This window comes from Macrobrachium nipponense, chromosome 20 (genome assembly GCF_015104395.2).
Source record: "Macrobrachium nipponense isolate FS-2020 chromosome 20, ASM1510439v2, whole genome shotgun sequence".
Taxonomy (NCBI): Eukaryota; Metazoa; Arthropoda; class Malacostraca; order Decapoda; family Palaemonidae; genus Macrobrachium; species Macrobrachium nipponense.
The window spans coordinates 28043874-28055458 of record NC_061089.1 but is presented as its reverse complement, the minus strand read 5'-3'; the positions used below and the strand labels follow the sequence as shown (position 1 = coordinate 28055458).

The 11585-nt window shown below is 38.2% G+C and overlaps 1 protein-coding gene across 1 annotated transcript in view; it reads right to left on the bottom strand.

Annotated features, from left to right (window-relative positions):
- LOC135223986 (molybdenum cofactor biosynthesis protein 1-like) overlaps positions 1-11585 on the bottom strand; it is a 238316-nt gene that overhangs the window by 40460 nt on the left and 186271 nt on the right. The gene's annotated exons all lie outside the window — the stretch shown is intronic.

Here is an 11585-nt window from a genome sequence, read left to right as displayed (position 1 = left end):
TTGGAATTATCTATAATTTCTTATCTATGTTATCTGTTAGAGTGGCAGCCGTTGGTGACGCGACAATATACTATCTAATATTTATTCAGGATTGAATGGGTTTTGTCCTTTGCCGTCCTCACACGTGGCATCCTTTTTCGTTTTTTCTTTTTTGTTGGCGGGGAGGGGAAGGGGTGGAAAGCTGCAATCGGGCCTTAGTCAGGCTATCAGGCGAGTCCGGTTTATTTGTCATTCAAAGTCTTATAGTTTTCTTTAAAAAAATGTTTTCTTTCATATCACAACACCGCTGTTCTCACGAATAAGGTGACCTTCATTTCCTCTTCATCTTTCATCAGAAACTTATTATTACTTTTGCCTAATCTTATCGGAGACCTCGGGAGTTTTCTATGAAGATAAGGACAACAAAGGAAAGTGGGTACAGAAAATAACCGGTTTGACATCGCACTAGCTGACAAATTGGCTACCAACCTCCCACACCGACACCAGTCGTGAGTTTCGTGATTGACTCTGAAAAGGATTGGAGAACAATGACCACCTACGATCAAATGCACGTATATATTTTAGTTCAAGCCCTTTGCGACTTTAGAATAGTCTCGAAGGAGTGAAACGAGTTAACTACACTAGCATATGAAGATTATTGTTAAATTTACTCTTCCGCGCCGATCGTTGTTTTTGTTATAATCAAATTCAAGAAACGTAAAGGTCAGGGACTCATTGCATTACACCAGGATGAAGAACAGAGGAGGCATTCAAAAATATAACTAGACGTTTAACAAAACTTGCTAAAAATGTACCAACATCGTATTTCCTAGGTATCTTGGGTTTTCTTTCAAGGCTCTTTTGACTAGACTTATGAAAATTAGACTATAAGGTCATACACTAGGGCTCATGCAGCCATTCAGTGAATGGCTACAACTGGGTGCAGCTAAGTAGGAGCAGAAAGCAAGCAGCCAACAACCCTAAGTAAAGCCAGTAGTGCAGCAGGCGATGTGGCCTGATGGCACTGCCCCCTATGGGGAATTCTCATGAAGCATATGATTAATGTAAATGGTTTATTTATACAAAGTAACCGGTCCCTGATGTTTACCAAGGATTGATGCAAACACGAGGCCTGTAAGTATTTGCATTAGTGGTGTAATGAGACTTCTATGTTATAGACCTAGTTCCTAACCTTGTAATTGTTGGGACTTTCGTGGCTTCCCCAAAATGTTTGTCTAATAGCGAAGACCCTTTTGGCCCCGGAAATACACTTCATCAACCATGTTGGGCTCTTTAGTTTGAGAAAACTAATAACCGTGACAGTAGTGGACATGAAATGTCTAGATCATAGTTAATAAAACAACCGGTAACTGTAAACTGGATTATAAAACCAATGGAGTCTCTTGAAGATGGTGACATTACCTTCACTATAGGTAAAGTCAGGTAATCAGACGAGGATAATGTATACTAATAAAATTTCAGATTTGAAAAAAAAGATTTGATACAAGTTAGTGAGGGCGACTTGACTTTTTCCTTATCGAATCGGGAAGCTAATTCATGTTTCTACACCTGTCAAACTTGCTATTCCCAAGTCAGGCCTATTAATCCAGTAATTCAAAGGAACCACTAACCATTCACCTTACTCCACTTCACCAGTGCTCAGTCCTTTCAAAGTTGTATAAGCTAAACATTGAGGTTTCTGGTGTGTCGTTTCTATTCTTCATAGAATATTAATAGACTTCAGAAGCCTTGTATGTGGCAGTGTCACAAAAATAGTCGTGCTCTGTGTATGGAAAGTAGCTGGGGCTGTGGCCTAATGGCAGCACCTCTAGCCAATTTATGTCCCTTGTTGCTCTCATAGTATTGTTCTCCAGGCTTCCCCAAGGGAATGAATGTCGACATCCTTGTTACTACGATGTGGAATACGACAAAGCGTTTGAGAACGAATTTACATAAGACATTCTGTTTCCGAGATAATTGCTATCAGGAGAGAGAACGCCTAACGTGACTATGAAGATGCCGAGAGAAATGGGACTATAAAGGAGGTAGCCAGAGGTGCTGTGAACTGGCCTGAACATGAGCCAGTTGCCAAGCCCACTGGATATAATGTAGGAAATATAGATCTACAAACCAGACAGCGATGTAGGAAAAAGAGGAGGAAACGCTGAGATTTTAACGCACGCCTCAGGCTTCACAGATCCAACATTTACCCGACTCATCCATTTTAATTTCACGGAATCCCCAGTATTTGGAATGGCAGACTTTCTTGAGAAGACTTAAATTTCTTCCTGGAGGGGATGATTAAAATTTACATTGCCTCTGCAACCACAAAAGTATTATTGTATCAACAATAATATTCGAAATACTGAAGCAAAATGAACATAGACCGGGAAATTGAGGCTTATTTTAGAAACGTGATTCCTATGTATTTATCAGTTTCCACGGTAATTTTGTTCTAGCATTATAATACTTATATAAAGCATTTTGGAAAGACAATTCCCTTTTTGCTAAGACAATGCACTATAAAGCTTTCACAATTGCTGCAGTTCTGAAAAATTTGTTCCTTGTATATCCCAGCATATTGCGAAATTCACATTTTGCGTATACATATTATTTTTACGTAGAACACACACACACACACAACACACACACATATATATATATATATATATAATATATATATATATATATATATATATATATATATGTGTGTGTGTGTGTGTGTGTGTGTGTGTGTGTGTGTTTTGCCACAGCAAGAAGACTTATTGCAGTACTTCAAGGAAAAGTAGAAGTATCAACTGCCAATAAGACTTTAAAATCAGGTATGGATTAAGAGCAAAATCTAACGGGGGTTTTATCTTCAATGCAAATTCTGTTCGTTGAACTCTCACGTTACCTGTTTTCGGCGGTAATAAGTCTGACCTACTTTTTACCTCTCAAAATGTTGTCTAAAAATTTCTTGCGAAGTTCCAAACTCCTTAGAATGATATAACAAGGATGCCTAAAACCTATGGTCTTCGTGTTCTAAACTTGCACCCTTGCAGTGTTCCCCTAAATTGAAGAAGGAAAAAAGGTAAGAAATCCACAATATTTGTGAGGACTATTGTATATTATTATTATTATTATTATTATTATTATTATTATTATTATTATTATTATTATTATTATCATCATCATTTGGTACACACTCGTGAAAAAATCTAAGGAAAACCCAAGAACTAGCGAGCGTCTAGAATGCGAATATGAAAAATAGAGAAGAGAAGAAGCGAATATTCAAATTAACATTAAATTAGAAATAAATAAGATATTAAAACCTGGGCATAGGAGCATTGTGTCTTGAAAGCAACGATGAAGTCTCTTTTGAACCATCTTTTGGTATTAACAGTCATGAAAGCGAAAGTCTCCTTAATTCTGGGTTTCTAGAAAAGTATTTTTATTTAATTTCTGTAGCTTTTTGTAGCTTGCTATCTGCATTACTTCAACTTTTATGCGAAAATGTTTCGTTTAATCGTTGACTCCTTCCGAATCAATGCCAACTGCAACTCTCAATTAGGATAAAGTAGTCATTACTGTTGTTATCAAAGCGAGGACTCTCACACTGCCCATTCACCTACTGGCATTCCTATCGGAATGATTTCATTTCGGCCATCTTGGAGTCTCCTTGACAGGAATATTGGGCTACTAGTTTATATGTTTGAGAGAACGGCTTTAATTGTTGCCGAAATCACACCAGCAGTGCGCATATGCACTGATATGTCAGAGTTCGACTTCCAGCAAAATTTTCGAACTATTTCTATATAAAACTGCGTAAAAAACAATCTGGATTTTGACCTCCATTGACCTCTATGCAGCAACGTCACAAGGATCACGTGCCTAATAACTTGCGTAGGAAAACTTCAAGGACACAAGTCCCTACCTTGCACTTCTATGGACATTCAATTTGCACATCTTCAGGGTACATTTAAATTCCCCACAGAGATGAATTTTCCGGCAGGTAACTTACTTATAAGTTTCAAATGTTTTGACAGATATTGATTAAATGCCTTTTTTCGATTTTATTCATGAGATCTCACTGAAGGTCACTGGAAAAACCCATTTTACGTTTGAGATAAAAGTTGTATGATACAACTTCTTCAGACGGTGTATCCTTCCTGAAAATAAGCGTTAAAGGTGTCCTCTGTATGCCCAGCTTTTAGTTAAGATGCACCTAGAGTCTAACTGTGGACAAAACCTGACCTGTTAATGATGCCAGTGGTACGTGTCACGGCAATAATACTGATTTTTTTTTATATTATTATTTCGGCAAATATTCCTATTAACTGAGGCTTACTATCAGGAGGTTATCAAAGATTCTAACAGTGATTAAGAAGACGAAAATGTGAAAAACGTCTGAGGCAACTCGAACGCACCAAATGAATTCTTTAGTCCACCAACCGAAGACGTGCGCCTGATCCTCGCCTACTCCTAACCAGTTTTTGTTTCCTAATTTGTGTCCAGCTTTTTTTCCCCTGTTTTTTTTTCCTAGCCTCTCCTGGTGTAAGACCACTTTTGTTTTTGAAGATGGAAAGGAGGCTGTGGGAGGGGCGGGAGAGGTTGCAATCTTGCTCCGCCTCTCGAGCTCCACTTCACCCTTTATCCTTCGAGCGTCACGCCCTGTTGGATGTAACAGAGAAAGAGCTCGATTTTCAAGGTTATGCCAAAACCTTTTTTTTTCTTTAATTTTTCACTTGTTTTTTGCATAGTGTGAAAAAGAGAAGACTTTCATCCATAGCAATCATGACCAGTCAAAATTACGAATCACACCAGGTTTCGGTGACCAATCAGAGGGCTCGCTGGGAATAAGGATGGGAAACCCTCCGAGATACGTACCTTGGTCGGAGGCAACCGGTAGGATCCGGGATATGCACAGAACCGCAGAATGTTTTACCACATCTTATTGCGCCATTTTTTTTCCTTTAATAACTATTATCTGAGTTACATGATTATCAGAGGAATTTCTGGGCATGTAGATGTCTATCATTGCATCCGTTTGGAAAATATAGAACCGACTATGAACACCTTGATGGCAATAAAGATGTTTCGTTCAAATTCCGAGGTTAATTTTCAACGCAGTAATTCATCACATCGCTGGAATTGTTTACAACCAAATCAAAAGGCGAATTAGATAAATGCCTAAATGTGAAGACAGTTTAATTTACAATGAATTTAAGGGGGTTGAGATATGCAATAATGCAATCATGATGAAATACCAATCCGTTATTGTTTACTAAGTGAGAATAAGAAAATTCAAGAACGAGAGAGAGAGAGAGAGAGAGAGAGAGAGAGAGAGAGAGAGAGAGAGAGAGAGAGAGAGAGAACAAACGAATCTTATCTCAGGACATGACGCCGCAGTACCTTCGAGGGGACAGACGATTTATGAAACTGCCCTTCGTGACCTGGAATAAACCTCAATAATTCCAGAGGTATTTAAGATGGACACGGACAGCGAGTGCACACACAGACACACACACAAAACGAAGGCGAATTCCATAACCAAAAGGTGATAATGGGACAATGCTTCGGATGGAGTTTGCTTGTTATTTAAATGATAATTAATGAAGTCAAAGTAAGATCAGCAGATGCAGCGATTTGTAGGTATAAGTGAAAAGGCCTTCCAGAAGCTCCATAGAGACAGACGGATATAGTCCCAGCTCAAGAAAATTGCATTGTAGTTCCAGATTCTACTAACTGGATTGTAGTTCCAGATTCTACTAATTGGATTGTAGTTCCAGATTCTACTAATTACACTGTAGTTCCAGATTCTACTAATTGCAGTGTAGTTCCAGTTTCTGCTAATTGCATTATAGTTCCAAACTCTACTAAGTGCATTGTAGTTCCAGATTCTATTATAATTTCTGATGTTCCGGCCCTAAAGATCATCCTGGCATACGACGCCAATATTATTCTATTCTGAATTCCTTTTATTCTTTCTTACTATTCTTTATTCTTCCCTTAATTACCTCTTTAAGAATTCTTCCTTAGTGCATCGACCTCCAAGTATTTCTTTTTCTTCCCGATTCGGTAATTTTTGAGCTGCCTCAAATATTCTCCAATTATTATCCTCAGGATCCCCTTAGCTTTCATGCGCAGTCACTTAAATCATCATCTCAAATTTCTATTCGCAGTCACTTAAAAAATACTCTCAAAGCTTTTATTCACAGTCACTTAAATCTTTATCTCAAAGCTTTTATTCACAGGCACTAAAACTCTCACGCTTTTATCCGCAGTCACTTCAACAGATCTCTCTAGCTTTTATCTACAGTCACCAAAACAACTCTCAAGATTTTATTCATAGTTCCTTTGAAAAACTCTCCCAGTCTTTTGTTCAAAGCCATTTCCAAAACTCTCTCAAGCTTTCCTTCAGTAATTTCATTAGCCATTTTCAATAGTTCGCTCCTCTGTATTATTTTCTTAAACTCAGCCTCTTTCGTGAAAAGATCTCATTTCCGCAATCGTCCTTCTAAACTTCAAAATGCCTCATTTTCACTTTACCATCGCACAAATCTTTCAAAGTATCACATTATGTCAAGCCTTAGCTGATCCAGTCTTTTCTTAGACTTCGTTAGAGACCACTTCTCCACGGCTCGTTCCTCCTGCCGTAGGGGTAAGACTTAAAAGACCAACAACGACTCGAACAAGGAAATGGAACAGCAATTAACTACTTATTCTCCTCTGAGATACAAAGAAGTTCAAATTACTATAGAAGACTGAAAGTTATATTGAAGGTAGACAACCTTTATTTACAATGAACCCCATGTTGAAGGTAGGCAACCTTTGTTTACAATGAAGGCTGGGCACACTTGCTTACAATGATGGTTCGGTCTGACTGAATACAAAGACTAAAGCACTAGTCTCGTTGAAGAGAGATTCGGACCCCGTCTGCAAACGCTCAGTAGGTACTACACGCCTTTTTTAAAGGCAAACTTGGACCTCAAACCAAAGCTACGAAGAAAATGGAAGACAAAGAAGAAATAAATATCAAACCAGGAAATTCAAACCACTCAGACTTTGATAATTTCATCTGATTAATTCAAATTTCATCTCTACTTATCTCTCTTAGTTTTTCCCTTGTTTTTTGTTTAGTTTTTTTTTTTAAGATGAAACATTTACATCGGAGTTGAGCAGACTACTTTTTCTTGCTAGAACACCGAAGTAATTATGACGAATCAGAATCTTCCTTCAAATCTTAAGTACTTAAATCGTTCTTCTTACGTTCAATATTTTTGTCATCACCTTCCCAACTGACGTTATAACGAAATAAATATACTAATTTTGTGTAATTTTTCTTAAGATTTAAGATGGCTGTCTATTGCGCATCTGAAATGCCCACCATGCTAAAGTTGTGGTTTTTAAAACCTTGAAGGTTGTAGCTATGTTTAACTACAAACAACTTTTTTGTGTCCGGTCCGATTTCCAAGTACATTTAGATCAGTGCTCGCATTTTTTTGCTCTCACATCTTGTTCTCCATATTTGCATCTATACTGTGAATGTCACTAAAAGCAGAAAGATATTTTAAACATCTGAAAATCAAGGGTTGCATCATTTGCATGTTTCCGGAATACTATGGGGATATTTTGGTCTGTCAAAGATATTCATATAGAAGTCGTGTTTTCTGCAAATGATGATAATTTGACTGTTCCTCAGAAGCTGTTCTGTAATTAGGGCAGGTCTTTAAAGCTGGAGCAAAGCCTCTGGGCCTGACAGCATCCAACCTCTTTTTATTCCTTGCCTTATATTCCTTTTTTTCTACTTTTATGGCAGGAGTATTCAGCCTCGACGCTAAAAACTCACTCGAGTTCCATCTTTTTGCCCTGAGGGCGACCACCGTAACCCATACATTTTTTAACCCACTATTCTCTCCTTGATAGTGACCATAGTCTTCCTGACAATTTTTGTTTTTGTTATTCCTTGAGATACTCGGAATCTCACACCATTGTTCCTGATCACTGGTGCCGATCTTATCTTCCTCATTTCTGGCTGTTATTTAATAACTTTGCTCTTGACATTTCTGCAGCATAAGTTTCTTCCCTTTGAGGGCTGGATTCTTGTGTTCCAACTTCCTGCTATATCTCCATTGTTGGAATTGGTGGAGAACTTGGCCCTTCCTTCCTTATTTATAGTAGTAGCCCATAGAATTCCATCGTCCAGCCCCATTTTTCTTCATTTGTGATAACTTCTTTCACGTATTTTTTGTACCATTCATATGTTACTAGTTCTGTTCCTCGCGGTTGATATTTCTTATTTGCTTCTTATCGTCGTTTTCCCGTTAAACTTGATTTTAGCCACCTTTATCGATATTGCTGATTTTTGGACTTGGCAAGTACATTGGTTCAGACTCCGCAAAAGATGATGTTTAACGTTACTAAGAAACATTAAATATAATTTCAGATATGAAGTCAAATAATCACAACGTTCATGTTCATCGCTAAGGTAGCTTATTAGATCTTTCGAAATGGTCTACATAAATGCGCTTTTGGGAAGTTCTTTGCCCTGCGTTGGGATGATTTTTTCACCGTTCTCCTCTTACGAGATAAATTAGAGTTCCCCAGGCACTCGAGGAAAACTATTTTTGTCAGCTTTTTCAGTACAAGTGAATCTCGTGTTAACAGTTTTTGGAGATATATAAAACGCAGTTGATTGTCATTAGCCGTTTTGAGTCGCATTTCGAAATTTTAAGTTATCTTTTTTTCGGTAGCTCTAATGCCCTACCTATAACAATATCAGTAGGAATTTAATTTTTAACTCTCGTTTCTCTTTACGCCTAATCGTTCTCAGTACTGTCTTCCCCTTACCTACAGCCTCCTCCCTCCCACCACCCCTACTTGCAAAAAGAAAAAATAATACTATAGATACGCATAAAGTGGAAGTTTGCCTTCACTTGTCTGAGAAATGGCAAGGTTCACGTCTCCAAACTGGTAATATTAAGTTTACGTTATTCATAATAAACTTCTTTTCCAATTTCTCCCGGTAATCATGAAGAATGGTTTACTTCTCCGTTACTAATCATGTAATAAATTTGGATTTCCATCACCCTTAACTAGATATTTTGCATTGATGCCAAGCAGACGGCCGTGCCCGAGTGCGTAAGACCCCGGTTCGGGATTTCCCGGAGTACCATTGCACTGCAGTTCGCTGGCAGCGGCCGCCCCGGGGAGCCGCTCCTCGCCTCCCGGACCCTCCATAGCAAGGTGACTTCGCTCTCCATTGCGCGTTCCGAGGTAATTCCGCAGTTCATTTCCGAACTCTGTGGGTTATCAACCTCTCCAGGGTACATGACTTCGTACGGCATCACGGAGTCCGAGGTAATGTTGGCGTTCATCCCAGAACCCTCTCATGGTTGATCCATCTCCTAAGGGGAGACGTGGCATATACTAGTCTTGAACCCAAACTCAAGACCCTTTTCCATTTCGACAGGCACCACAAAGAATTAAAGATTTTTAAACCGAAAGCTTCATTTCATTGGTGCACTGATTATTGTAAGCACCTGCGATACAAAGAAATGCCCTTAGATAGTGTGAAGGCATGCATGTTTTCGAATTATGTGTACCTTTGAAGAACTATGTATTTATTGTAAGTATTCACCTGGCATTACTTCCATGATAAAGCTACGCTATATGGGATAAATGATGTTCGTGTGTAAATATTTTTTTTCTGGTCCAATGGAGAATATATCTATGTCTAATTTGTTGAAAATATCGTCTATGCTGAGTGGACGGAGTCCAGAGATCCGCATTAGGCATTAACACATTTCACACCTTCTCACCCTTAGGGCAAGGTCCGTGTGGTATAAGATCAGCTTCATCTTCTAGACTAGCAAATATCTAGTTTTATCGAGTCCAATTCGCCCCAGGGTGATAGGAGTTGACGCAGTCTTCCTCCCTCAGCGTTTACACGGAAATTCCCTTTTTCCCGACAGGGCATCGTGGCGTCTTTTCCTCATTTTATGGAGCTCCTCAGAGCGGAGACAAAAACTACAGAAATCAATTTTGATCGGTCAAGAGAATGTTGCATCGTCACGCTGTGTTGCAGGTTTTGCCGCGAGTTGCCAGCTATCTATTTTTTGTTTGGAACATTGCCTGTTTTTTATGCAATTTTTTCCCATTACTCGATGCTCCTTAATGCTCACGTTATCAAAAAAGATTGATAAAAAAACGAACCCGTGGTTATTTGAAATTTTGCGCCCTGGAAATTGTTGTTAGTGGCAAAATCTTAAATAAAATGCTTGCATGTATTTCTTTTCTCGTACACAATTCACTCGAGGCATGACTCATATCGATGATAATGATATTCAACAGAGTTGTCAATCAGTGTCACTCATAACATTTTACATCATGTCTTACAACAGCAGCGAAAATAAAAAAAAAATGGGGGGGCGAAAAATAAATCTCAGATGCTCATGATGATGCATTGGCAGATCATGTTTCGAAAATAATTCCATTTACTAAAAAGTTTCGAGTTTACTAATTAACGAATTTCAACTAATTTTCTTATGAGATTTACAGCAATTTTCAAATGGTCCAAAATAAAAGGCATTGAGTAAATCGATCCTTTTTTTTTATTATATTATTATTTTTTTTGTAAGAGTCAAATTATCAAATAATAGCAACCGACAATATCCATTTGAGGAAATTGCCAAGTGAGGAAAAACCCACACAATGCACAAACCCATGAAATGAACCGAGCTTAACAGGAAATTAATGTTAAAAACAAAGGTTTTTAACTTACTGATCATAAAGTGAGGGAGGTCTGAGGTGGGAGTTTTGTTTAGATTTTGCAAAAGAGTCGAGGATACTGGCGTCAATACATTCTGATAACTTGAGATACTCAGTGAAGATCTGCGTTCATTATTAGAAAAAAATTTAGAAGAAACACGGGGTATACAATAAGCATATAATCTTTGATGTCAATTCGGTATGCAAATTGAAATAGGATTACTCACAATCCAGTGTTCTGTCCGATCATCTTACGTATAAAAACAATCCGTGCAATACTGACTACTTTAATAAAATTCATTAATGATAATAATAAAGAACTAGAAAGTATAATCACTGCAATTTTAAACACGACAAAACACAAAATACATCGGCAAATATCACAGAAAACTCTTATGTAAACAGAAAAAGAAGCAGGCAATGATTGTAATAACACAGACAAAGATTGTAAGACATATCCTTATTACAGCATAATTACGAAGCATTCGATCGATCTGTCACCCAAACGCGTCGGCAAAATATCTCTAAGTAGACTCTCAGGCATCCAGAACACGCAGTTAACGTGAGGAACATAATCTGAGACGACCAGCATTACTGATGGCTTACATCAAAGAGAAAAAACCAACAAAGAGCATCACAAATGAGGAATTAATTATATCCTTTCTTCAAGGACAACAGTGAACGTCCTCCAGAAGAGAAGTAGGCAATAATAATGACGTCCCTAACTGCATTCAACCCCTGGCTTATTGACTGGTGGGCTGTACTATGTGCTTTGAGCTGCCATGACGAATGTTGACGTGTTATGAACGATCGTCATCATTCAGGCATCTTGCACAAGGTCTTCTGAGATCTAC